This window comes from Manis javanica, chromosome 14 (genome assembly GCF_040802235.1).
Source record: "Manis javanica isolate MJ-LG chromosome 14, MJ_LKY, whole genome shotgun sequence".
NCBI lineage: Eukaryota > Metazoa > Chordata > Mammalia > Pholidota > Manidae > Manis > Manis javanica.
The window spans coordinates 67242542-67269635 of record NC_133169.1 but is presented as its reverse complement, the minus strand read 5'-3'; the positions used below and the strand labels follow the sequence as shown (position 1 = coordinate 67269635).

General features: G+C 36.8%; 1 pseudogene; it reads left to right on the top strand.

Moving 5' to 3' along the window:
* Nucleotides 1-2721: 2721 nt before the first annotated feature.
* On the top strand, nucleotides 2722-3700 carry LOC108396550 (olfactory receptor 6F1-like; annotated as a pseudogene).
* The last annotated feature ends 23394 nt before the right edge of the window (nucleotides 3701-27094 follow it).

The window sequence follows — 27094 nt, the reverse complement described above, 5'->3', positions numbered from 1 at the left end:
GTGTGTGTGTGAAATGACTTAACTTTGGTATCTACTCAGTTGAGCAGTGTTGTTTTCCACATATGCTTGGTAAATATTGAGAGTTGAGGTTTTTGGTATGAAGAGAATGTCACACCAGCATTGTTTTGTTTTGCATGTTTAGTAGTGCTGTCACTATAAAGGAAGTGTTTTAAGTACTGATCCAGTGTGTGCTTTGTATGCTAGGCAGTGTGATCTTCTGTGTATGCTTGTTATGGATGAAATATTGAAGGGTGCAATCTGTGTACATCAATGACAGATGAATGCCATGAGCAGTGGCATTATAAAGCCAATTAGGAGACTATTCCTTCAGTTCCTGTAGAAACATTTCTGCTGCTTCCCACACTTCCTTTGTTCTTTCTTTATTGCTAATGTGAGACTATTACGACTCTCACCTGAGGAAAATCTTCAGGGAAACTTAGTGGATGTCCCACGTTGAAAGGCAAGTCTCCAAGGCCCCTGGATGAACACATAATAGTAATTCCCACAAGGGGTATCTCAGACCTGGACTTTATTTACATCCTGCTCACAAGGAAAAAAAGCTCTTAAAAAAAAAAAGAAGGGGAATTCGTGTTTATCTATAACATAGATGGTCGGGGAGAGCCAATGACATACATAGCAGTGAAGAGATGATTTGTTTCTTCTCCTTATGGTCCAATTGAATTTAGTGTCCTTTAATACTGTAGCCTTCTGAAAAGAAAGCTTAAAGAAAATTTAATAACATTCCATTCCTGAAAAATAACCAAAGAGAGTACAGGCTGTTGGTATATCTGGGGGATATAATCCATGTTTTTACTTGGGTAGAAAATAATGGAGCTACATAATAGTACTTTTATAATTTGGATCCTTCTGTAATCACATGTAATATACCTTTGGCATGTCCAGTTCCCTTCAAAGTTAATATACATTTAAAGAGGGTATAACCTTATTTTTGCTAAAGGCAGAATTAGTCATAATATCTTTAAGAAAAAGAAATGTTCTCTTTGACATGATGTTGACCTGATTGTTGCCAAAAACCTACTGCTACTTTTTTCAAATTGCTGAATTTGCTTTGGTAGTGCCAGCAGAAAGAGAGCCATGCAATACCCTTTTCATAAAAGCAATGTAGAAACCTTGAAACATTTATAGTAAAGTGGCAATATGAATTGTAATATTTGTCTTATGGAATCTGGAAATATATTTTTATATATTGCTCCCAATTCTTTCATACAAATAGTTTTCTTAAATGGATAAATTCTCTGTGTTCGCTAGTCAAAATATTTTTAAAAATACTTTGAATAGTTATAAACCCTGAAAAAAAGTAAATGTTATATTATGCTGGAGTAAACATCAAAAGTAGCATTTTTAGGAAATTAAAATCTGAAGGTTGATGTAGTGGGGCAAATAAAATGTCTCCTGATCATACTGATGTTACTTTAACCATATCTAATAATTTTTATGACATATATATCTTGAAAACTTCTCTTCTGTATCAGCAGTACACTACACTGGACAATTAATACTGTGCCATAAAACATATACATATTTTTAAATAGAGTTTTATGGTTCAAAATTCCCATAAAGTTTTTCTCACAGAAATACACATATATGAACACAATTGTCTCTACATTTCACTCAACACATTTTTTTATTGTGATATAGGAGCAATCAAGTCAGTATCTTTACATCAAATAATTTTTTGAAATATTAAAATTATATTTTACATATACAAGAAAGCTTTTATTATGAGCCCTAAGAATTTTTTCTGCTATACTTTGCATTTATCATCTTGATACTTGGCACTAAAGCATATGTATACCTGATTGTACCCATAGGAATCATTTTCTCTTTAAAGACAAGATTTCTAATTATTTTTTATTGCGGTAACACCACAGAACTACAGTTTGCAATATTATAAAGTACACTTAAATACTTGGAAAGTGTATAATCTCATGTTCTGTTCTTTTACAGTAACCAAGATACAGAAACCACCTCACTGTCTGAAAGTTTATTTGTTTGACTATTTCTCCTAAATGTAGGAAAAGAGATGAATGCAATGATTCTAAAAACAAACAAACCAAAGATTAGGGATGTTAATATTTATAAACAAAATATTTTCCATAAAGATTTTAAATCCTACTCGGTGCTACTGTTTTCTGGAGATAGTGTTTGCTCATGTCCCAATCTCCCACCAAACCATAATTGATGGAATTAATTAGTGATCTTGAAGATAAAATTGTAAAAAACATTCTGTGTTGATTAGCAAATAGTATGTCCTAGAATCTCCATTCTGTGAGGCATAACAACCACTCCCATGAACTTCTGGCTTTGGAAACGAGGTGTCTGCATAGTTCATCACCATCCTCTAGTCTCCAGGAAGTAAATTCCTCAGTGATGGGACAATAACAGAAAGATATTTTATTTATTGGTGTGGACTCACGATTAAAATCAACCTGCTGAGTTCAAAACCTGCCCCGCCGTTTAAAGTGATATAAGTGTAGGAAAATCACTCCCACAGTTTCTTCATTTGAAGTTTTAAATTCTTTGAATATTTACCTTTGAGATATCTTTTCTAAATTGAGTGAGCTAATCCATGTGTAAATTTTAATTTTTACTAATACTAGAAGTCTATGATCATCATTAAAAAAAATGATTATAAATGTATCCCATTCTTGCTCATATATTATCCAGGCTTTGTTGGTTCCTGATCAGAGAGGATGAGCTATGGAGGTGACAGACCAGACCACAGTGACCGAGTTCATTTTTCTTGGGTTTCCTGGTATGCTCTACCTGAGACTCACATTGTTTGTGATGTTCCTCACTGTGTATCTGCTGTCCCTCATGGCAAACATCCTCATAATATTCACTGTTGTGGAGTCCACACTCCAGATGACCATGTACATTTTCTTAGGAAATCTGTCCTTCCTGGAGATCTGGTACACCACAGTCACAGTACCTAAACTGCTGGCCACCTGCCTGCCACGGAGTGTCACCATCTCTGTGTCTGGCTGCATAACCCAGTACTACTTCTTTTTCTCCATGGGAGCTACCGAGTGCATCTTCCTGGCAGTGATGGCCTACGACCGGTACCTGGCCATCTGTAACCCTCTAAGATACTCACTGCTCATGAGGATCCCAGTGTGCCTGCAGTTCTCTGCTGGATCTCGGATTGGTGGCTTCATTGCCCCTCTTCTATCTACCATACTTATCTCTCATCTGAACTTCTGTGGCCCCCAGAAGATCAACCATTTCTTTTGTGACTCAAACCCCATTTTTAAACTCTCTTGCTCAGACACATTCTTGGTGGCGGCCTTGAGCTACACATGTACCTCTGTTGTGATTCTCAGTTCTTTTCTTCTCACCATGTTCTCCTATGGACACATTGTGGTCACAGTAATCAGAATGACTTCCCAGGAAGCTTGGAGAAAGCTTTCTCCACCTGCACCTCCCACCTCACTGTTGTCACCATCTACTATGGCACCATCATCTTTGCCTATGTCCGCCCTCCGGCCAAGTACAACTTCACCATTGGTTGTACAAATGGTAGACCATTGGTGAAGTGGTCTCCGTGTTCTACTGCGTGGTCACCCCATTGGTAAATCCTCTCATATACACTCTGAGAAACAAAGATATGAAGAAAGCCTTCAGAAAGTTTCTAGCACAAAAGAGATTGCTCATGCAGGGGATTTGGGAGTCCAACTAAAATAAGTAATTTAGAATGGATTCCCATACCACATTTACAAACAGTAAGTATTGAAAAGTACATTAGGAAATTGATACCACCTATTACGGACACTTCTCTCACTTTTCATATTCATTTGTATCTTCTTGAAATAGTTATTCTATAATTAATGTATTTAATAATGTTTTAGCTTAATTCCAAAGTTAAAATTTTGCAGTCCATAAGCCATTCAGAATAGGTAAAAAGGCTGGTTTAGTGCCATATAATATTTCAGTTAAATGTTATATGTACCTTAACAGTAACTATGGGTCAAAAATTGTCCCTGTTAAAGGGAGAAATATTTTAATTCTGTCTGGTAAATGGATTAATATAAATTTGTCACTATGTACATTAAAAAACACATGATGATTCAGTATTATTCCAAGGCATTGATGTAGATTTAATTATGAATATAAACACAAAAATTAAATTAGAAACTAGAAATTACTCTCTAATTACCCTTATTCTGAATAATATAACTGACTGTGAAAATATTAGCAAATGTAACAAGATCAATAATTTGAGGGGGAGAAAATGGGAAAAGTTTGAACTGGACAGTACAAGAATTGGATATTTAACATGGAAAAGCAAGCATTGACTCTCTTAGATTTTAATATAATAGTCAAAGACACTCATTTTACTATATATTAATTCAATTCAGACTAAGAGGCAAAAAAAGGATGGACAACTACTTTTCCATTATTGTGTATCACTCTCCCATGTGAATAAGGAAGTTCTATAATTTTCAGTACAGTTAAGCATCTACAGGGATGGTAAAGGTGATGGAAGAAAAGAGATCATCAAAGCTTTTTAAGTATGAATTTTCCACTAGATTGCCTCACAAAGTCTCCCTATTCAAAGTATGGCCAGTGGATGAGCACAATCAGAATAATCTAGGAGGTTTAGAGAATTAGAATTTATATAGTTACAGAATACCTTTACCACTTGGAGGAATTATGATACTCGGTAAATTCGATATGAGGCATGAATTCTATTTAAGAGTTATAGTTAGGAAGGAAGAAGAAAAGCCATAGAAGTAGCAGATGGAAGAAAACATGGGAGGATTGATTATTTCTTTGACCTACCTTCTTGTAGAGTAATTTCAGCATGTATAGGTTTTAAAATACTAATTAAATTGCGCACACACATTTACATAATAGGAATACAGTTACATAACCAAAGCATACCTATAATGAACAGCCATCTCCAGTGAAACCAAGAAAACCAGTTAGGCACCTTAGGCATTTGTGAAAACTTATCTATGATATGGTGGATATTGTCCCACTGAACTTGAACAGTCTGAGAGAAATCAGACAAATTAAAACAACCCATTCCTGGGGTCTATTCATATCGCATATGTTCTTTTAACAGTAGATAGTCTGTAGTTGTAAGATTTTGGAGTGCTACAATTTGCACTTCTCCTAATTCTTGGTTGAGGTTCAACAGTATAGATCCAGTCGAATTTGTTGTTTTACTGTATGCACAGGCCAGCTTAGATATCTCCTTCTTCATTCCCATGGCAAGTCCAGGAAATGGTGAGATGAGTGCACCTACAGCTGTAGCAGCGCCTGGATTTTTGTTGAGTTTTTTTGATGATCACCTTCTGGTATAAGTCTCCCAGAGAGTGCTGATGTTGGAAGTCCCCTGTACTAGGTCCCCCCTATAAACCCCTTTACAGTCACTGTCCATCAGCGTACCAAAATGTTGTAGAATCACTACTTGTCTTCTCTGTGTTGTACAGCCCTCCCCTTTCTCCCACCCCCCCATGAATGCTAATCTTAATACCTCCCTTCTTCTCCCCCCACTTATCCCTCCCTACCCACCCATCCTTCCCTGTCCCTTTCCCTGTGGTACTTGTTAGTCCATTCTTGGGTTCTGTGATTCTGCTGCTGTTTTGTTCCTTCAGTTTTTCCTTTGTTTTTATACTCCACAGACGAGTGAAATCATTTGGTATTTCTCTTTCTCCGCTTGGCTTATTTCACTGAGCATAATACCCTCCAGTTCAATCGATGTTGCTGCAAATGGTAGGATTTGCCCTCTTCTTATGGCTGAGTAGTATTCCATTGTGTATATGTACCACATCTTCTTTATCCATTCATCTACCAATGGACATTTAGGTTGCTTCCAATTCTTGGATGTTGTAAATAGTGCTGTGATAAACATAGGGGTGCATCTGTCTTTCTCAAACTTGAATTCTGCATTCTTGGGGTGAATTCCTGGGAGTAGAAGTCCAGGGTCAAATGGTAAGTCTGTTTTGAGCATTTTGATGAACCTCCATACAGCTTTCCACAATGGTTGAACTAATTTACAGTCCCACCAGCAGTATAGGTGGGTTCCCCTTTCCCCACTGCCTCCCCAACATTTGTTATTGTTTGTCTTTTGAATAGCAGCCATCCTTACTGGTGTGAGGTGATACCTCATTGTAGTTTTAATTTGCATTTCTCTGATAATTAGCGATTTGGAGCATCTTTTCAAGTGTCTGTTGGCCATCTGTACTTCTTTTTTGGAGAACTGTCTGTTCAGTTCCTCTGCCCATATTTTAATTGGGTTATTTGCTTTGTGTTTGTTGAAGCATGTGATCTCTTTATATATTCTGGACGTCAAGCCTTCATCGGATCTGTCATTTTCAGATATATTCTCCCATACTGTAGGGATCCTTTTTGGTTCTATTGATGGTGTCTTTTGCTGTCAGCTTAATATAGTCCCACTTGTTCATTTTTGCTGTTGTTTATCTTGCCCGGGGATATATGTTCAAGAAGAGGTCACACATGTTTATGTCTAAGAGATTTTTGCCTATGATTTTTCCAAGAGTTTAATGGTTTCATGACTTAAATTCAGGTCTTTGATCCATTTTGAATTTACTTTTGTATATGGGGTTAGACAAAGGTCCAGTTCCATTCTCCTACATGTAGCTGTCCAGTTTTGCCAGCACCATCTGTTGAAGAGACTATCATGTTGCCATTGTATGTCCATGGCTCCTTTATAAAATATTAATTGACCATATATGTCTGGGTTAATGTCTGGATTCTCTAGTCTGTTCCATTGGTCTGTGGCTCTGTTCAGGTGCAAGTACCAAATTGTCTTGATTACTGTGGCTTTGTAATACAGCTTGAAGATGGGGAGTGAGATCCCCCCTACTTTATTCTTCTTTCTCAGGATTGCTTTGGCTATTTGGGGTCTTTAGTGTTTCCATATGAATGTTTGAATTATTTCTTTCAGTTCATTGAAGAAAGTTGCTGGTAGTTTCATAGGGATTGCATCAAATCTGTATATTGCTTTGGGGAGGATGTCCATTTTGACGAAATTAATTCTTCCTAGCCAAGAGCATGGAATGAGTTTCCATTTGTTAGTGTCCCCTTTAATTTCTCTTAAGAGGGACTTGTAGTTTTCAGAGTATAAGTCTTTCAATTCTTTGGTTAGGTTTATTCCTAAGTATTTTATTCTTTTTAGTGCATCCCTGGGATGAATCCCACTTGGTCATGGTGTATGATCCTTTTGATGTAATTCTGATTTCGGTTTGCTAATATTTTGTTGAACTTTATCTACTTTAATCAGGGATATTGCTCTGTAGTTTTCTTTTTTGGTGGGGTTTTTGCATGGTTTTGCTATTAGGGTGATGTTAGTTTCAAATAATGAGTTTGGGAGTATCCCCTCCTCTTCTATTTTTTGGAAATCTTTAAGGAGAATGGGTATTATGTCTTCCCTGTATGTCTTATAAAATTCCAAGGTGAATCCATCTGGCCCGGGTGTTTTGTTCAATGGTAGTTTTCTGATAACCGCTTCAATTTCGTTGCTGGTAATTGGTCTGTTTAGATTTTCTGATTCTTTCTGGGTCAGTCTTGGAAGGTTGTATTTTTCTAGGAAGTTGTCCATTTCTAGGTTTCCCAGCTTGTTAGCATATAGGTTTTCATAGTACTCTCTAATAGTTCTTTGTATTTCTGTGCTGTCCGTCGTGATTTTTCCTTTCTCGTTTCGGATTCTGTTGATTTGTATTGACTCTCTTTTCCTCTTAATAAGTCTGGCTAGAGGCTTATCTATTTTGTTTATTTTCTCGAAGAACCAGCTCTTGGTTTCATTGATTTTTGCTATTGTTTTATTCTTCTCAATTTTATTTATTTCTTCTCTGATCTTTATTATGTCCCGCCTTCTGCTGACCTTACACCTCATTTGTTCTTCTTTTTCCAATTTTGATAATTGTGACATTAGAACATTCATTTGGGGTTTTTCTTCCTTTTTTAAATATGCCTGGATTGCTATATACTTTCCTTTTAAGACTGCTTTTGCTGTGTTCCACAGTAGTTGGGGCTTTGTGTTGTTGTTTTCGTTTGTTTCCATATATTGTTGGATCTCCATTTTGATTTGGTCATTGATCCACTGATTTTTTAGGAGCGTGTTGTTAAGCCTTCATGTGTTTCTGAGCCTTTCTGCTTTCTTTGTATAGTTTATTTCTAGTTTTATGCCTTTGTGTTCTGAGAAGTTGCTTGGTAGGATTTCAGTCTTTTGGTACTTACTGAGGCTCTTTTTGTGGCCTAGTATGTGGTCTATTCTGGAGAATGTTCCATGTGCACTTGAGAAGAATGTGTATCTTGTTGCTTTTGGATGTAGAGTTCTGTAGATGTCTATTAGGTCCATCTGTTCTAGTGTGTTCTTCAGTGCCTCTGTGTCCTTACTTATTTTCTGTCTGGTGGATCTGTCCTTTGGAGTGAGTGGTTTATTGAAGTCTCCTAGAATGATTGCATTGCATTCTATTTCCTCCTTTAGTTCTGTTAGTATTTGTTTCAGATATGTTGGTGCTCCTGTATTGGGTGCATATGTATTTATAATGGTTATATCCTATTGTTGTACTGAGCCCTTTATCATTATGTAATGTCCTTCTTTATCTTTTGTTACTTTCTTGATTTTGTAGTCTGTTTTGTCTGATACCAGAATTGCAACACCTGCTTTCTTCTCTCTGTTGTTTGCATGAAATATCTTTTTCCATCCCTTGACTTTAAGTCTGTGCATGTCTTTGGATTTGAGGTGAGACTCTTGTAAGCAGCATATGGATGGATCTTGCTTTTTTATACATTCTATTACTCTGTGTTTTTTTATTGGTGCATTCAGTCCATTTACATTAGGGTGATTATTGAAATGTATGTACTTATTGCCATTGCAGGCTTTAAGTTTGTGGTTACCAAAGGTTCAGGGTTAGCTTCTTTACTAACTTACACTCTAACTTAACTCACTTGTTGAGCTTTATAAACATGGTCTGATGATTCTTTATTTCTCTCCCTTCTTATTCCTCCTCCTCCCTTCTTCATATGTTGGGTGTTTTGTTCTGTGCTCTTTTTAGGAGTGCTCCCATCTAGAGCAGTCCCTGTAGGATACCCTGTAGAGGTGGTTTGTGGGAGGCAAATTCCCTCAACTTTTGCTTGTCTGGGAATTGTTTAATCCCTCCTTCATATTTTAATGATAATTGTGCTGGATACAGTAGTCTTGGCTCGAGGCCCTTCTGTTTCATTGCATTAAGTATATCATGCCATTCTCTTCTGGCCTGTAGGGTTTCTGTTGAGAAGTCTGATGATAGCCTGATATGTTTTCCTTTGTAGGTAACATTTTTTTTTCTCTCTGGCTGCCTTTAATACTTTGTCCTTATCTTTGACCTTTGCCATTTTAATTATTATATGTCTTGGTATTGCCCTCCTTGGATCCCTTGTCATGGGAGTTCTGTGTACCTCTGTGGTCTGAGAGGCCATTTCTTCCCCTAGTTTGGGGAAGTTTTCAGCAATTATTTCTTCACAGACACTTTCTATCCCTTTTTTTTTCTCTTCTTCTTCTGGTATCCCTATAGTGCAGATATTGTTCCATTTCGATTGGTCACTCAGCTCTGTTAGAATGCTTTCATTCCTGGAGATCCTCTTATCTCTCTCTGCATCAACTTCTCTACGTTCCTGTTCTGTTTTCTAGTCCAGTAATGGTCTCTTGTATCTCATCCATTCTGTTCTGAAGTCCTTCCAGGGCTTGTTTTATTTCTGTATTCTCCTTCCTTAGTTCTTGTATATTTCTCTGCAAGTCCATCAGCATGGTTATGACTTTTGTTTTGAATTCTTTTTCAGGACGACTGGTTAAATCTATTTCCCCAGGTTTCCTCTCAGGGGAAGATGTAGCAGATGCTGAAGCTGTCTGGGTTAGTCTTGTCTGGATCATATTTTTTTTGCATTTTCATGTTGATAGGTGCTATTGACTGTCAGCTGGGAATGTCAAACTTTTCACTTGCTACTGGCTTTTCTTTACTGGGACAACTGCGACCCCGATTGGCTTGTGTTCAGCAATTGCGTGTAGACTGGGTCTTTGTTTCTTGCCTGGCAGGTATGGAGGAAGTGCCCCAAAGGGGTGATGGACAGGTGGGATGTTTGGCTGTTTACCTCCATGAGGGGTCTCAGAGCTGTTGCCCAGGGTGTTAGTGTGACCAGTTTTCCCTGTAATTTCCAGCCACAGGGCTGTGACCTATGTTGTTTCCGTCCAGCTGTAATGTCCCTGTCCCTTTAAGACTCAAAAAGCACTCACTTTTCCTTGTTACAGGGGCATCAGCTTCGGAACCTGCTCAGAGTTCTTGCTGCCCTGTTTCCCTAGTTTCCATCCCTCCATGCAAGCACTGTGTCTGAGCTCTGGTGTGGGTGGTTGGGGCTGGGTGTTTAGCAATCCTGGGATCCCTCTTCCTCCCTGCGCTCCGATACCTGTCCTCCCGCCAGGAGCTGGTGGGAGGCGCGCTCAGGTCCCGTTGTGCCGGGGCTTGTATCTTACCCCTTTCACCAGGCACTGGGCTCTCGCACATGTGGATGTAGTCTGGCTGTTGTCCTGTGTCTTCTGGTCTCTCTTTTAGGATTAGTTGTATTTGTTGTATTTTCAAAAATATATATGTTTTTGGGAGGAGATTCCCACTGTCCTACTCATGCCGCCATGTTGGCTCCGCCCTCTCTTAAAAATATTTTATCAATTCATTTTTATTGAAGTATAAATGACATACAATATTTTATTAGTTTCAAGTACACAATATAGTGATTCAAGAGCTCTGCATAGTATTAAATGCTTACCCAACTAATGAATTTATTATGTCATCATAAGATGTTAGAGCTACTGACTACATTACATATGATGCACTTTCATTTCCATGACTAATTTATAATTGAGATTTTGTGCCTCTTTACCCACTTCACCTATTTCACTGACCCACCCTGACCCCTCTCCCACAATAACCACCAGTCACCTCTGTGTCTATGAGACTGTTCTGCTCATTTATTTTTTAGATTCCACATATTAGTGAAATCTTGTGTAATTTGTCTTTCTCTGCCTTACTAATTTCACTTAGAATAATACCCTCAAGGTCTTTCCATGTCCTAAATATAGCAGGTATTCTTTCTGTTTTTATGGCTGAGTAATATTCCACTGTGTTTATGGGCTGCATCATTATCCATTCATGTATTGATGGACACTGATTGTTTCCAAATCTTGGCTACTGCAGTTAATCTGGAAATAAACATAGGAGTGCATATATTTTTGATGCAGAGGCTTGTTTTCTTCAGATAAATTCCCAATAGTAGAAATAAGGGCTCATAGAGTACTTCTATTTTTAGTGTTTTGAGGAACCTCCATACAGCTTTCCACCGTACCTGCACCAATTTACACTCCCACCTAAAGTGCAGGAGGGTTTCCATTTCTGCACATTCTTGCCAACACTTGTTACTTCTTGCCTTTTGGAGAGTGACTATTCTGACTGGTGTGAGGCAATAACTTATTGCATATTTGATTTACATGAACAGATATTTTCAAAGAATAAATGCAGATGACTAACAGGCACATGAAAATACACTCCAATTCGATAACCATCAAAATTTTATGCTTTTCGAAAGGTAATGGTAGGAGCATGAAATGAGTAGCTACTAAATGTATAAAACAGTTGCAAAACATTTAGTCAACAGAGTATTTTAGAATAAATATCTAAACTCAATAATAAAGCAAAAATAAAAATTCAATTAAATCATAAGAAAAATACATGAAGACTTATTTCACTGAAGATGTAGGCATGGCAAGAAGCAATTGATAAAAAAATTTTCATTTTATTACCCAATAAAGAAATGCAAATTAGAATCACAATGTGTTGATTTCAGGGCTTCTCAGCTATAGTGCTATTGATATTTTGGTTGTATAATTCTTCACTGTGGAGGGCATGTCCAGTATATTCTAGGATGTTTAACACCATTCCATCCTATACCTACTAGATTCTAATAGCCCTCCTCTCCCTTCAGTCAGGATAATGAAAAATCTCTTCTGATCTTGTGAAATGTACCCTGGGGATAAAATTATCCCCTAAAGCCATTATGGAGACCCACTGATGTGGATCTTACTAGTGTAAATGACCAATGAAATAATCATACATGCCACAAGTAGGTATTAAGAAGAAGAGGTATTTAGTCCCCAGACATTTAATAACCTTCCATATGAAGTACCAAAGGAGGCATTTAAAACAACTTTAGTTTTCTGCTCATTAAGTTAAATTTATATCTTATTGAAGAAGAGCTGCACTTGTAAGTCACAATCTGTGATCACAGCAGAGACCTGAATATATAGAGATCACATGGCAGCCTCATATCCAAGATGGCAGGTTATCGAAGCAGAAACTTTTAAAGGATCAGTTGACCCTTAGTGATGAAAATATATTTTCATGGACTGCTTATTGGCTGTGTTTGGTCAATCAGCGTATTGCATGTGCAGTCTGATTTTATAGTGTCCCCAAAGTTACTTGCACTTTTTAAAATTCAAATAGTTTTATATTAATGGCATTACTAAACTGTTTATTGTTTTACCCAATATACAAAAATGTTACAGAATTTCCATCTGTGATCACTTTAATGTCAAAACTGCATATGAACCCCATTCTTATTTTGAATTCAAATAATTATCATTTCTTCTTTATTTTTGTTGTCGACCATTTTATGAATTGCCTATTGTACTAAAATAATCAAATGCGAAGAAAATTAAACTACAACATGATGTCACTAAACATCTATCAGACTGGTGAAAATAAAAAGAATGTCAACCCCAAATACTGGCAATGCTTCAGAGTTACCAAGTAACTCACATGTTGCTGATGTGAAAATAAAATGGGACAGTCAACCTGGAGAGTAGTTTGGCATATCCCTTAAAATAAACAGGCAACTATCACACAATCCAGCAATTTCACCTGGGACATTTACCCCAGAGATATACTTTTGTTCACAGAAAAATCTCTTCAAGAAGACTTACAGGAGCTTTATTCATAACAGCCAAAACCTGGGAAGAGCTCGTTCGCCCTGGTACAGGTAAATAATTAAAATAAAATACAATAATTTATGAATAATATGAAACACTCCACAATGCAAAACAAGAAACTGTCTATACATGCAATATCCTGGTTGATCAGGGGCATTATGCTGAGTAGAAAAAGGCCAGTCTCAAAAGTTTATATATTATATGATCCCATTAATAAAATGTTCTTAAAATGATGAAATTGTGGGTATATAGAAGATGTTAGTGTTAGCCAGGATTTAGGTGGTGGTGTAGCTATTAAATGGCAACATGAAGAATCCTTGTGGCTTGGGAATGTTCTGCATCTTCAATGTCAATATCTTGGTTGTGACACTACACTACAGTTTTGTTAAATGTTATTTGATGTAGAAAAAGGGTATGTGGTATTACATAAATCTACAAATTCATGTGAATCTACAACCTTAAAATTTTTTTTAACAAATTAAATGGAAAAATTATCAGAATAGGTGATTTCATTATCCATCCCTTGTATCTTAGATACTATTTAACTGCCTTTCAAATATATTATATCAGTTTAGCATTCAAACTGTAGGCATGAGTCTAGCTTTAGACAGATACTTGGGATGGTTATTATTAGTCCTTTAAATTGTTAGGCTGATTGAAAACCTGTGTGTTTGCTTTGAAATTAATTGTAACTAAAAATTACTTATGTTTTTGTATATGTAAAGTTTATTCAGAAAAATTAAAAATCCCTCAATTTGATTTCAAGTATTGTTAAAAATCTTCCATTTTCAGCTCTGTCTTTGAGCTCTCGGTTTTACACTTTATGCTCATGGTTCTGCCCTCTGGGCTCCGGGCTCCACCTAGATTCATCTTATTTTTTCTGAAATGTTGGTAAACAACTGAAAATGAGTATTTCTACCATCCTGCTTATAGAGAGCATAATTTGCATATGTATAAATTTCATGTCCCTCCAGGATACTCTTTCTTTCAGTTCAAGCTCAGCAGGCAGTTTTTCCTGATTCAAAATTGTCAGGAATAAAGTGAAAATTGCATAAATTTCATGGATATTCACTCCACTGCACAAAAGCCAAATTGATATAAAATTGATACAGAAAGAATTTCTATAATTCCTTCTCTATTTTTGGCTTTTGTTGAAATGGCTGAGGAACAGACTCTTAAATACCCTACATGGCCTCTAGTTTGAAAAGATTTGTGAGGAGTATCCTTCCTCTCTTGTGAATAAATAGTCTATTTCTATCTTCCCAAGTTTCAGAAGAATGTAGTAAAGCCACCCACTAAGTCTTTTTTCTGTGCAATGCTTTCAGCAGACATTTCAGAATTTCGCTTCTTTTTTTTTTTTGTCTAGGTATGGTACAGCATGACCATTTCTCATGTAATCAAATTCTAATTCTTTTATTAAACATTAATTCTCTCATTTTATGACTTTCCCAGTTTATTATAAGCAAAGAGGATCCTAGGTGCAGGTCTGACACATTGCTTGGAAATATTCTCAGCAAAATATTCAAGTTCACAAGTCTGAGTCCTGCTTCCCACAAAACTGTAGAACACAATTTAACTAAGAGTTATGTGACTGCATACCACAGAGCCCACTAACTCCAGGACCCAATAACATATTCCACTTCCACCTAAACTCACCTAGAAGCAGTCTCACAGTTGAATTTATGGTATCAGTCTGCCAACATTACATTTATTAGGTTTTCTCCAAGGTGATTTAGGAGTTTTCTATAATGCTGTCCCTTCTTTCTCTTAAAAACAAGACAACAGGCCCTCCGAGGAGTTGCGTATGCTAAGTTCCACATTACTAACTTGAGACTTAATTACAGTTTTGGTTTCACCAAGAATGAAATCCTAAAGGAGTCACAGGAATCTCCTGATTGTTATTAATTAGGTAATTTGCCTAATAGATATCATCTATCCTGTAAGGAAAGAATCGTTTAAATATCTAATCTGCTCTTTTTCCCACTACAGTTTCCTCATTCCTTCTCCCTTATGCATATAAAATATCTTGCCTTCTATAAAACTCTTCAAAGCCCCTTTGAATGTGCTAGATTAAATGCTGGCTCATGAATCACTGAATAGAGCCAATAATACCTTTAAAATTTATTCAGTTGAATTTTGTTTAACATTACTCAGCTCTCACCAGTGGCATCTTGAATGTCTGTATTTCAGCTAACAGTCTGATTCAGGAAAGCTACGTTTGCTCCATCTACACCAAATTATATCCACTCCCTCAACTTGTATTATATTGAATAACATTTAATGGCTATTTCTGCTTGATAAAAATAGTCACATATCACCAATTGTATGTTTTGTCCTAATGTTTACACATGATATGATCTTGTGTAAGCACAATTCATAGTATTACATTTTGTTAATTCCTTAAAATTCATGACCATCTCATAATTTTATCCCCACCAGTTCATGATAGTAATTTCAGAATATTTTATGACTCCAAGAAAAATCTTGTTTCATGTTTATTTGGATTTCATTGATTTATTTGGGAAGGAATGAAATCTCCAAAATATTTCATTAGACAAATGAATATACATGATCCCTTTTGTAAAGTCAAATTAAATTCTGTTGCTTAGTTTTGATTCATTTTTTCTTATATATGAGTTACAGATTTTTAAAAACAAAACTATTATTCACTTACTTCATCATTATGAAAACAAGTTAAGGTTGTTGACTTTTATACCTTATCCTATTTGGGGTTTAAATCCATATAATCATTGTGTTCAACAGGGCACATGAGACCCATTGAATACATGAGTTATTACTTTTACTTTATTTATTCTAGCTACGAGCACAGTGAGATGTGGAAGATTTTCTATAATCAAGAAGGTCCCAGAATTAAGGAAATACACTGTTAATCATTTTTATCAGAGCACAAATCTCACTCATTTTGTCCACTATAGAAACAAATTTCGAAGTGTTGCCAGAACCCTCTTTTGAAAGAAGCTAATTACATCAGGATTTTTCTAATAGTTTAAGTGTTTAATTTTTTAGTGTAGCCATTTTTTATTTACCACTTTATTTTCTCAGGCATGGCTAAACCTTCATTCCACTCCCATTTTTCTTATACCCTCTCATTTCACTAGAACCTTCATTAGAAACAATTAAGGCTTCATTCATTCACAGAGAGAATACTGACTGACAAAGCCCTTAATGGGCTGAAGTCTTTTGTTATATACAGTCTTGGAGTTTTGCTCTTACAAATACCTATAAAAATAACTCTTCTATACTGGAGGCTGTCACAGGTGAGGAAATAACTTTTTCTGACCACAATTTTCATTATGATTTTATCTGCTGATATGACAGGTAAAGGAATAAAACCGATCATATTTTTTATTAAGGTTATATGCAAATAGAAATTTTCATGGCTGTAGAAAACATATGAAGAACAAAAATATCAAAAATATTTACTGACAACCCACCTATTACAAATAAATGATACACTGTGAAAAAGAGCTTCGGCGAAGCGCAGCATTTTTTATGTACTCCGCGGTATTTATGTGTGAGTGAAGATGCAGTGGAAAGCAGCAGCTCTTCCAACATCAGGACTTTACAGAGAATATGCCCCTGGGATGGCTGACAAACATTTCTGTGGCTCTGAAAGCTTTCTTTCCTCCGTTAAGAACACAGAATGAGCAATAGCCTTCCATTTTCTTCTGGAATTGCCGCCAGCCCACTCAGCTCTTCCGGGAACGTATCACATTCCTAGACCCCCCTCCAAGCACCACCATAAATCTGCTCACATTAAAGACCGAATGCCCCCTACCCGACAGGGCTGCTCTGGCGTCTGAAATGATGCTACTCGCCTTGTTTGAAGGAGTGACATGATCAGTATCCTCCTCTACACAACAGCAAGGTGCCCTGGACACCAACGGGCAGGGAGCGCGAGGCGCGGCTCTGCCTCTCGGGAGCCCCCGGCAGGAGAAACGCCGCCGCCTCCCCCACCGACTCGCCAGAGCCTTCTTTCGGGCTGCGCGGTAGGCTCCAATGTACTTCCTCCCCTCGCCATCCTCTGTTTTGGTCTCGAATCCTGGAAACAGAGATCTAACTGCTTGATGGATGACGGTTCTTTTCTCTCTGGTGTCCTTAACAACCTCGATGGCAACACTGGTTTCCTTATTTTTAAAAAGTTGGAGCTCTTGTAAAAGCTGCTCTTCTTCAGCTGTCAGAACTGTAAATACATCTTCTGAAGGATCCTCCTCATCCACAGGGACGGACAAGTTATCCAAATGGATGATTTGTCCATCTTCTTCTATTTCATGAACCACGACGTCAGAGTACCTGTAAGATTCCTGAGAGTCCTTGATGGGCGCTTACAGACCTGGGGATGCCCACGTCCAGTTCGGTGAGGCTGGGCTCCGTCACGTCTGCCGAGCTCTCGGTGTCCTCGCTCCCTCACCCTCCTCTGAAAGGCCGTCCACCCCGTCCCCTTCCCCTTCTTCCCGCTGAGCCCCAGAGCTCTCCAGGCCCTCCTCAGCGTCCCAGCCTCAGGTGGCCTGGCACGCCGACACTGCGGGGAGGAGAGTCATTCTCTGGCCCGTCTGGCCCTTTGGTCACACAGCACTCTGGGACGTTCTGTCTTTTTGCTTCCTCATCATCTTCGACAGCAAGGGACCCACGCTTCAGTGGCACCCCGGTCATTTCAGTCATCTCCATTTTTAAGGTTACAAGAAAACATTTAAGAGAACCAGGGGCCTGGGAGCGTGGGCGCCGCTCCCGCAGGAAGGCAAGAGAGAGGGCGTGCGGCTACCGGCGCGGGAGAGCGGCGGCGGCGAGGGCCCCTTGGAAAAGCCGGCTACGAGGCGAGCTGCGCATAGGCAGCGCAGTTGGCTCTTCCCATCCGGGGCGCTCACGTGGACTAGCCGACCGCTGGGCTCCTACACCTGCAGCGCAGCGACTGCGCGTATGCAGGAAGGTCCCACCTCCGGGGCGAAGCCCGGGCATCCGAGGCCCCGCCCCGCTGAGGCCACACCCACTTCCCGCAGATCAGTGCCAGGGGCGGCCCACTTCTGGACATTTTTGTTATCACGTCTTTGGAACTTGGAAAGGCTCTGATGACTATGCAAAAATTCTGGCCAGATGGGTTTTTCTTTTCCCTGTTTTTTCCTTGAAATTGGTCAATATTTTGCTTCAGTTGTTTGTTTTGTGACTGCTAATGATTCTGAGTAGCATATATTAACAGATAAAAATATTTAAAAGAGTCACCAATCCTTTCACTCTTTCCTTAAATGAAATTGTCACCTTGAAAAAATTCCCTCCACTCTCTTTCCTAAAATTGTCACTGTGAGACAGGGACCATGGGCTTAGACAGAAGAGGGTGAAGGCCTCGGAAAAAGCAAGGCAGGATATTTACAGTCAGAGCAATATAACTACATGCAAGAAAACCCCCTACCAAAACTCTGTGTTAAACATTACGCTCTAGAGTCATTCTTCAGTGAGATCAGTTGATATGCCCGAGATAAAGAAAAGTAGCCCATGTTTTTATTATGCTAATCGGTTGTAATCATGTGTAAGATTCACTTTAGCATGCTAAAATGGACTTAATATCTCATCAAAGACAAACATCCTAAGGACACTTTTAACAAGTCCACACCCTAAGCCCTTTATAAACTCACAAAAATCCTCAACTGCCTATAAATTCCCTAGACAACGCACCACCTCGGACTATCTTGTCTCCTCCTGGCATGAGCCAGGTGCTCTGTCCTCTCACTGTCTGTATCGATAAAAGCTACTCTCTCATTCTCCTACTCTGAGTGTTTACTAAGTTCATTCTTTGACTCCACAAACAAGAACCCTGGCGTCAACTGAAGAACTGGTTCTTGGTAAAATGGATTTCTCTCTCTCAGGAAAATACGATGCTCAACATCTCATACATACTGTTCCCTGTAGACCTATGTCTGCAAACTGAATGTTGTACACATCATAGAAAAATATACCTAGTGATTTTTATATTTTAAGCTTAGGTTTTGGGATTTTACTCAATCACTTAAACTCTAAACCTGTGAATGTCCAATACGGCAGTCACCTGCCACAGGTAGCAGCCTACATTAAAATTAATAAAATGAAATTCAAATCTCACTTTCTTTAACATGTTAGGCATACTATCACCCTGAAGGAAGGCTATTGGATGGTACTGTTCCGTATCATTCAGCACCACCAGAAGGCTCTATCTCCATCATTTGTTTAATTCAAAACTTTCTTGTTCTGTGCCATCAGTTTACAGAGCCCTCTGAGCAGTATCTCTAGTGAACGCATGGCTTCAGAAGCTCCCTAGAGAAAACTTAACTATTGATTTCTCAGAGCCTCTCTGAGAACATCACTTGGAAGTACTTTTTTAAAAATTTCTATCCCTTCCTTACTAGATAGCCAGTTAAAATTACCCAATATTTCCCCAAACATATGTTGTTTAAAACCTACCCCTCTCCCTGTAATATCTTATAGGTGAGAGAGATCACGTGAAAGAATTAACAATGGAAAGATATTTTGCCAAAAACTACCTTTCTTAAGGCATCTTTGATGTCTTTATACCTCAAGCTATAGATCATGGGATTCAGAGTTGGAGGCATCACAGTATAGAAGACATAAAATAGAACATCCACCAGTGATGAGCTATCTGATGTGGACACCAAATAGGGAGTAGTGCCAGTTGAGAAAAATAAGATTATGGCGAAGAGGTGAGGTAGGCAGGTGGAGAAGGACTTTGATCTGCCCTTTGCTGAAGGGATTCTCAGTACAGTATGAAATATGTAAGTGTAGGATACTATGATGGAAGTAAAGCACCCCAAAGCCAAGAAAAAAATTATGGCAGTTATGACATTCTTTGCAATATTTGTACCAATGCATGAGATCTTCAGTAAGGAAGGAACATCACAGAAAAATTGTTGTATGAGGAAGCTGCAGAAGGTTAATGAGAAGGTGCTAGAAGTGTACATGGCCCCACCTATGCCCCCACTGAACCAAGAAGCCGTTGCTAGGTACACACAGACCTTCCTGTTCATGATGGCTTCATAGTGTAAGGGACGGCAAATGGCCACATAGGGGTCATAGGCCATCACTGTGAGTAAGACCAGCTCCGAAAATGGCAGGTAGAGGGTGAAAAACAGCTGTGTGACACAGCCTAGGAAAGACATGGTCCTGGTGTGTGTTAATGAATTGATGATAGATTTGGGTACAGTGACTGAGATGAATAAAGAATCTAAGAGGGAGATGTGCTTCAGCAAAAAGTACATAGGAGTAGAAAGGCGCTGGTCCACTGAGGTGAGGGTGATGATGAGGATATTACCCAGGAGAGCGGTCATATAGATCAGTAAGAATGGGTTTGAATCTCATGAATCTCTGAGAACCCCATGAGGATGAAGTCTGTCATACGAGTGAGGTTGGCTATTTCCTATGTGTAGGTTCCTCCAGCTGGTGAAAGAAAGGTCAGTGTTAGGAAAGAGAAACATGGTTCTAGGAAGGTAAGCCAACATCTCACTTATGATATCAATTATATATAATCTTAATTACACAGACGTGTTTGCTTTAACAACCAGTAATTTCACATTTATTCTTACATATCTTTCTATTGTTAGATAATGTTTTATGTATTTATTGAGAAAATAAAAGACACCCTTATACAGAATCATCAATGACATATTTAGATAACTCAAAATTTAAATGTGCTTTCATTAGTCCTTACAAAGAAATGTCATATATTACATGCAATACCTATCATATCCCCACTTATATATTTTAATCTTTCTACAATTCTGCTCTTCTGAATGTACATGTAGATGGAAAACCTTTGTATACTGTGCAAAACATCTATTCAGAAATATCTAAATAATCAACTTGGAATGTATACTTTTACATTCTTTTTACTTGGATTCAGCTGTTTGCCTTACATTTCCTTGTACTTAATTACAGTGAGCAAGAATGATAACCAGTTCATTTACAAATATGATCAAAGACAGACAGTCAGGGTGGTATACGGATCTCAGGTAGTAAGCCACTGGTCTGCTCTGTGAGTTTTGCAGAATTAGGACAGTAAATTCACTAAGATCAAAGTCCTAAGAAAACAAAGAGACCAGAGGATCAGTCCTTTGAATTGGAGTCTCATCACCAAATTTATTTCACCTATTTAGGCTTAATTTAAGGGTACTGCATTTCTAAATAAGGCTAATTTATTTTTTGCATAATATATAACTCACACAATGACATGAAAATAGGTATCATGATGACTAATATTTTCTTTCCTGTCTTTTTTGCTCAATAGTTACTTTAAAAAATTTATTTACATACATGTTATTGAAGGTAAGATGCTGGGACCATTAGAATTCAATATATGTTGAGAATATGACATAAGCACTGAGAATGAACTAAACGCTGTGAATGAACAATGTCATAAAATATGCAACAAGATTATAAAAACAATCTTGGGCCACATTAAAATAATGTCAGTGTTACCATCTGAACTCTAGTTCTGGATCAATTCTCTATATAATGATTATAAGGTAGAGCAACAGAATAAGTCAAAATGAAGCCATCATTTATAGGCAGCCTGAAATATCAAAGAGGTAACAAGGATGAATACAAGCAAAAAAGTGAGTTTTTTCTAAAGCAAACTTAGTTCAATTTCTATAAAATAACCGAGATATTTCAATATGGGATATAGCTACTCTTCTTAGAATATTTAATTAATTTCATGAACATTCAAATTAATATCTAGCAAAACATAGGAAGTCAACTCTTATAGATAGAAAAATGGGAAATGGGAATAATTTGAGAGTATAATAGCATTATGTTTCTGTTATTGCTGCAATAAATCACGCTTTAATCAAGTTCTATCATTAACATATTCTGGAATCTTAAAACATTTCCCTTTCCAGGAGTTGCCATGTTCACAATTACCTCTAGAAAGCCTGATAATACAGCTTATCTCTGCCATTAAGTGACTGTTACTTACTACGTCAAGTCTAAATTTCTTCATTTTACTTTTTAGTATGGGGTGTTCTAAACCTTCCACATCCTTATTCATTTCTCAGAAATTCCAACATGAAAACTTTCTTGAAGTCTGACACATTTCAAATTCTTTAGAATATCTTACTTTCCATTACGCCTTCACTATATCATTCTCCCTTTCATATAAGACAGACAGACATGAGGTACACTGAGGGTATTTTTCCAAAACTAAACAATCATACACTTTTTATTGTCAATACTAAAATTAGCATTTATTAATGGTATGTCAAAATAGTAATTTTCTATGAAATGTATCATCACCATGTTTTCCTGTAAATAAGTGTCTTTGGTACAATGTCTATGGTACTTTATCCCTGAAATTGTTTCAAGCTTGTTAATTTAGGAATATGAGTATTACCTCAAATGTCAATATAGTAAATTTAATTAACACTCAATGTTATAATAAATTCTCAGAGGACTTAGAGTGAATAACTTGCAACTTGGCAGGCTTCTGATTTGTTCTGGCTATTTTCTTCAAGACTATACTTTTACTTGACAAAAGGATAAACTCACTTGATAACCTTGCCCATCAATTTTGGTTAAGCTACTACATGAATGAAGAAATCCACTGTTGGCTGAAAAGAAATTCAATTCCAAAGACATATATTTTCCTCTTTTCTTCTGGATAATATGTCCAAAGTAATGTATTAGATCACCTCTTTGTTCCTTCAGCAGCTTTTAAAGGTTTGCCAGCTCCCTCCCTTACCAGAGTAGGCACGGGCCTCACCCTGGAAAGCAGATTATGTCACATGAAAACAAGTGCTCCAGAGATTTACTCCCAAGAAATTCAAAAAATCAGCAATTATGATTAATTGTCTTGTTTGGAGCATTTATGAATCATGATCCCAAAGGATCACTTTTTCTTGTGAATAACTTTATTGGTATTTTCTGAATTACAAAACATATTCATAACTGAATTTCAAACAGTTACTAGGATGCTTATATTTTATTAGCATTTTGATAAGCATGCTTCGTTCCATTCTTCCCTCCCTCTATCCCTCCCACAATTATTTATTTCATTACTGCTATGTTATGCAGGGAAAAGTCTGAGGAATGGTATTCTAAGCAGAGAGAAAAGCAAGCTCGAAATCTTGGATTTTTTGTGATGTCTGGGCACTGCAATTAGGATCCTGTAACTTAAATACTGTGAGTGATAGGACAAGGGAAAAGTGCAAGGTGATTATTCATTGGTAGCCAAAACCCAAATAATCATGTCAAAGTGTTCACTCTCTGTAATTTATTTCCAGACTTGGAGGTTTTGTTAAATATTAGTAGGAATTTGCCATCTTATTGAAAGAAGTTTTGGGAAAACCCCTGTAAGTACTCGACTGGTGTGAGGGATCAAAGTGCTAGATTATTGCATTTAGCATCCTTCCACCACTCAAAAGCTCACCATTCTTCTTAAGGTAGTCAGCTTTTTAAGGAAATTGGAATATATTATACTATTTTTAATTTTCTATTTTCTATTCATTGTAAGGAACGGTAAACTATGAGAAAAATATTCACATTTGGAAATTGAGGTCCTATAATTAAAATAGGGAAATATCTGTTATATACTAATTCTGTATTATAAATTGATATTGAATACTACATAGTACAGCCTTATATGTATTAGTGTGATCAAATGTAATTTATTCCTATCAAGTATATTTATGCATATTAATTGTGTTTCTATTATTACTTAATGGTTTTTATGAGAAGAAAAGCAGCAAAGGTAACTAAATTTGAAAATTCTTAAGAAGTAAAAGGTTCAGATTTGTTGTGGGCAAACAGTGGGCATTGTAAGTGAACTTTAGCGTAAGTACTGTAGCTACATGAATCCAAAAGATGTAGAGCAGTCAAGACAAAAAAAAAAAAGGCAAAGTAATCCATATTGAAGGGAAGGAGAAGAACATCCTCTGTTTGAGGACATAGATGATGTTGATTTGAGATCTTTCGTCTTGACGTAGGCATTGACAGCTCTGTATTTCCCACTGAAGACTGCCTTCACTGTGCCCTGTAAGTTTTGAGATGCTCTGTTTTCATTTATTCACCCCTAAATATCTCATAATTTCCCTTGTGTTTCTTTTTTTTTTTTAACAACATGGTTTTTTAGAATGTGTTGTTAAATTTCCATGTATTTGTGTATTTTCTATTTTCCTTCTGTTTTTAATTTCCATCTTCATTCCTTTGTCGCTGGAGAAAGTATTAATGTAGTACCAGAAAATTTTCAATATATCGAGGCTTGTTTTGTGTTTACCACATAGTTTTCCTAGGGAATATTCCATGTGAACTAGAGAAGAATATGAATTATATCACTGTTGCTAGACTGCACTATATATGTTTATAAGGTATCTGTTTTATTGTGTTATACAAGCCCTCTAATTTTTTTATGGTTAGATGTTCTATATATTATTGAAAATGAAATATTGAATTTACCAAATATACTATAAAACTATTTCTCAATTCTGGCAAAAGTTGCATTATACGTTTTGGGGTTCTGTCGTGTAGTGCAAATATTTATATAATTGCTACATCTTCATGAATTAATACTCTATCAAAACATAGATATGTTTTGCACTTTTTAAACGTTTTTGTCTTATAAGCTTATTTTTTCCAAGGTTAGTTTAGTAAACCTAACTCCATGTTGGTTACCATTTGCATTAAATATATTTTTCTGTCCTTTCATTTTCAGTCAATTGTATCTAAAACAAGTATCCAATGGACGACCCATAACAGGATCACATTGTTTCACTTATTCTACTTATTTTGACATTTGATTAGTTTACTACTTACACTTTTAGTGATTATTGATAAAGGACTTAGGCCTGACAATTGCTATTCTTTTTGTATGTCTTTTTTACTTTTTATATCCTCCAACACTGATTCCATTTCTATTTGCCTTTGTAATGAATTGTTTTATTTTCCTTTGCTATATCCTTTTTTGTATATTTTAATACATATTTACTGTTACATTGAAGTTTATTTTTCCCATTATAAATTTACAGCAATCAAATTTGAACTTATGAGAACTTAATTTCAATAACATAAAGCTGTTTATATGCTCTGTTTCTGTGTTATTGTTGTTGCAAATTACATCTTTTTAAGTTGTAAGGCCATTGACATTAATTTAGCATTTGTTTTTGAAATTATATAGAAAATTACAATGCAATTACTCTCTAAAGAAACAATAATTCTGAATTTACATTTTTCCCAAATATTTAACACTATCAAATCTTAAATTTATTCACAGGGCATTGATTTATTCTCTAGTTTCCTTTCATTTCAGTTGGAATTATTCACTTTAGCATTTCTTATAGGGCAAGCCAACAAGTGACATCTCTCATGTTTTATTTTTCTGTGAATGGCTTATTTTCTCCTCATGTTTAAAGAACAGTGTTACTGGATATAAAATTCTAGTTTGACAGGATTTTTTTTCCTTCAGCATTTTGAAAATATCATCCACCTTCCATCCAGTCTGTCTTGCTTTCTGATGAGCAACTGACTGCAGTCCACAGAGGGTCCCCGGTCTGTGAGGATCCGTGTGGTACTGGCTGCTTCTAGAATCAGCCTTTGTCCTGGGGTCTCTGTTTTAGCCTCCAACCCCTTTCTTGTAATCTCAGTTGTCAATCTCTTTAAGTTTTTCCTATTCAAAATTATTTAAGCTTCATGAGTAAATTTGTGTCTTTCATCAAATATAGGGAATTTTGTGCAATATTCATTAAAACATTGTCACATTCTCTTTTCTTCTTAGAACCTTGCACTCTATGTACTGCCGCCTTGATGGCAGAGTATCCTTAGGCTCTAGTCATTTTTCTTCATTTATTTTTCTTTCTTGTCATGAGATTCAGTAATTTCAATGGTTGTATATTCAAGTTTGTTTGCTCTTTTATTTCTCTGCTCATATCTATTGTTAAACTTTCCTACTAAAGTTTTCACTGATTGTGTTTTTCAGCTATAGAATTTTGTTTGGTTCATTTCCATACTTTAAATAATTTCATTAATAATATTTTGTTAACACATCATTTTTCCTGTTTTTCTTTATTTTTGGTCTAGAGCTTCTTTTAGCAAGTTGAGCATATTTTTGCCTCTGTTGTAAATCTCTCTTCAGTCGTTTTAAATACTGAGCTTCATCAGCAATGATATTTGTTACTTATTTTATTCCTTTGGACATAATTTCCTATTATTTTTGTATAGTTCCTAGGTTTGTGTGTGTGTATGTCTGTGTTTATATGACTATTGGGCATTTTCTTGTTATGATGTGGTAACTCTGGAAGTCATATTCTCCCAACTTCCCTCAAAAATGGCTTATTTAAAAAAAATTGTTGAAGTCTCTAATAGTTCATTTTTTTAGGAACCATTCCAATCTATTTTTAAAGAATTTTCCCTGTGTGAAGTCACTGAAGTCTGCCCTGTAATATACTTTCTTTTTTGTATATACTGCCCTGTAATATACTTTAGCACATATTTTAACAGACATTCTGTTAAATTCCAGGAAGAAGAGAAAAAGAGAAGAAAAGCAAAACACACAGCTGCACACTGCTGGTCTATGCACACTGGCTTTCTATTGGACACATCCTCCACTCCGGGCCAGCATTGCACTGCTCACTGGTACCAGCCTATGTTAAAAGCTTTACATCTTCTCCAATCTTTTCTCCACACATGTTGCCATGACCATTCATATGGATTTCTATAGTGCCCTGTATGCATGACTATTTGTGAATGTCCAAGATTTCCAATGAATTTCCAGAGCTTTCTTGCCTGAGCCTTCAGTAGTTAATTCTGTTTTACCAGTAATATTTTCCTGGTTTTCTATGGTCTGTCAGTGTTCATTGCAATATTTTTGAGTAACATTTACCAGTCTTCCAGTCTGCATTCCATGTTAGACAAAACAGGTAAGCCCCTTATGGTACACTTTCAGATAGTTCCCATGCTGGTTTGAGTACACACACACACACAGATAATATGTGAGTTGGAGCTGCTCTGTTCCTTCCCGAACCAGTGATTAGGGTACCTATTGGGAATGTGGTCTGTTACCACTTTGGACTGTTGGTGATTTAATAATTCACCACTGTA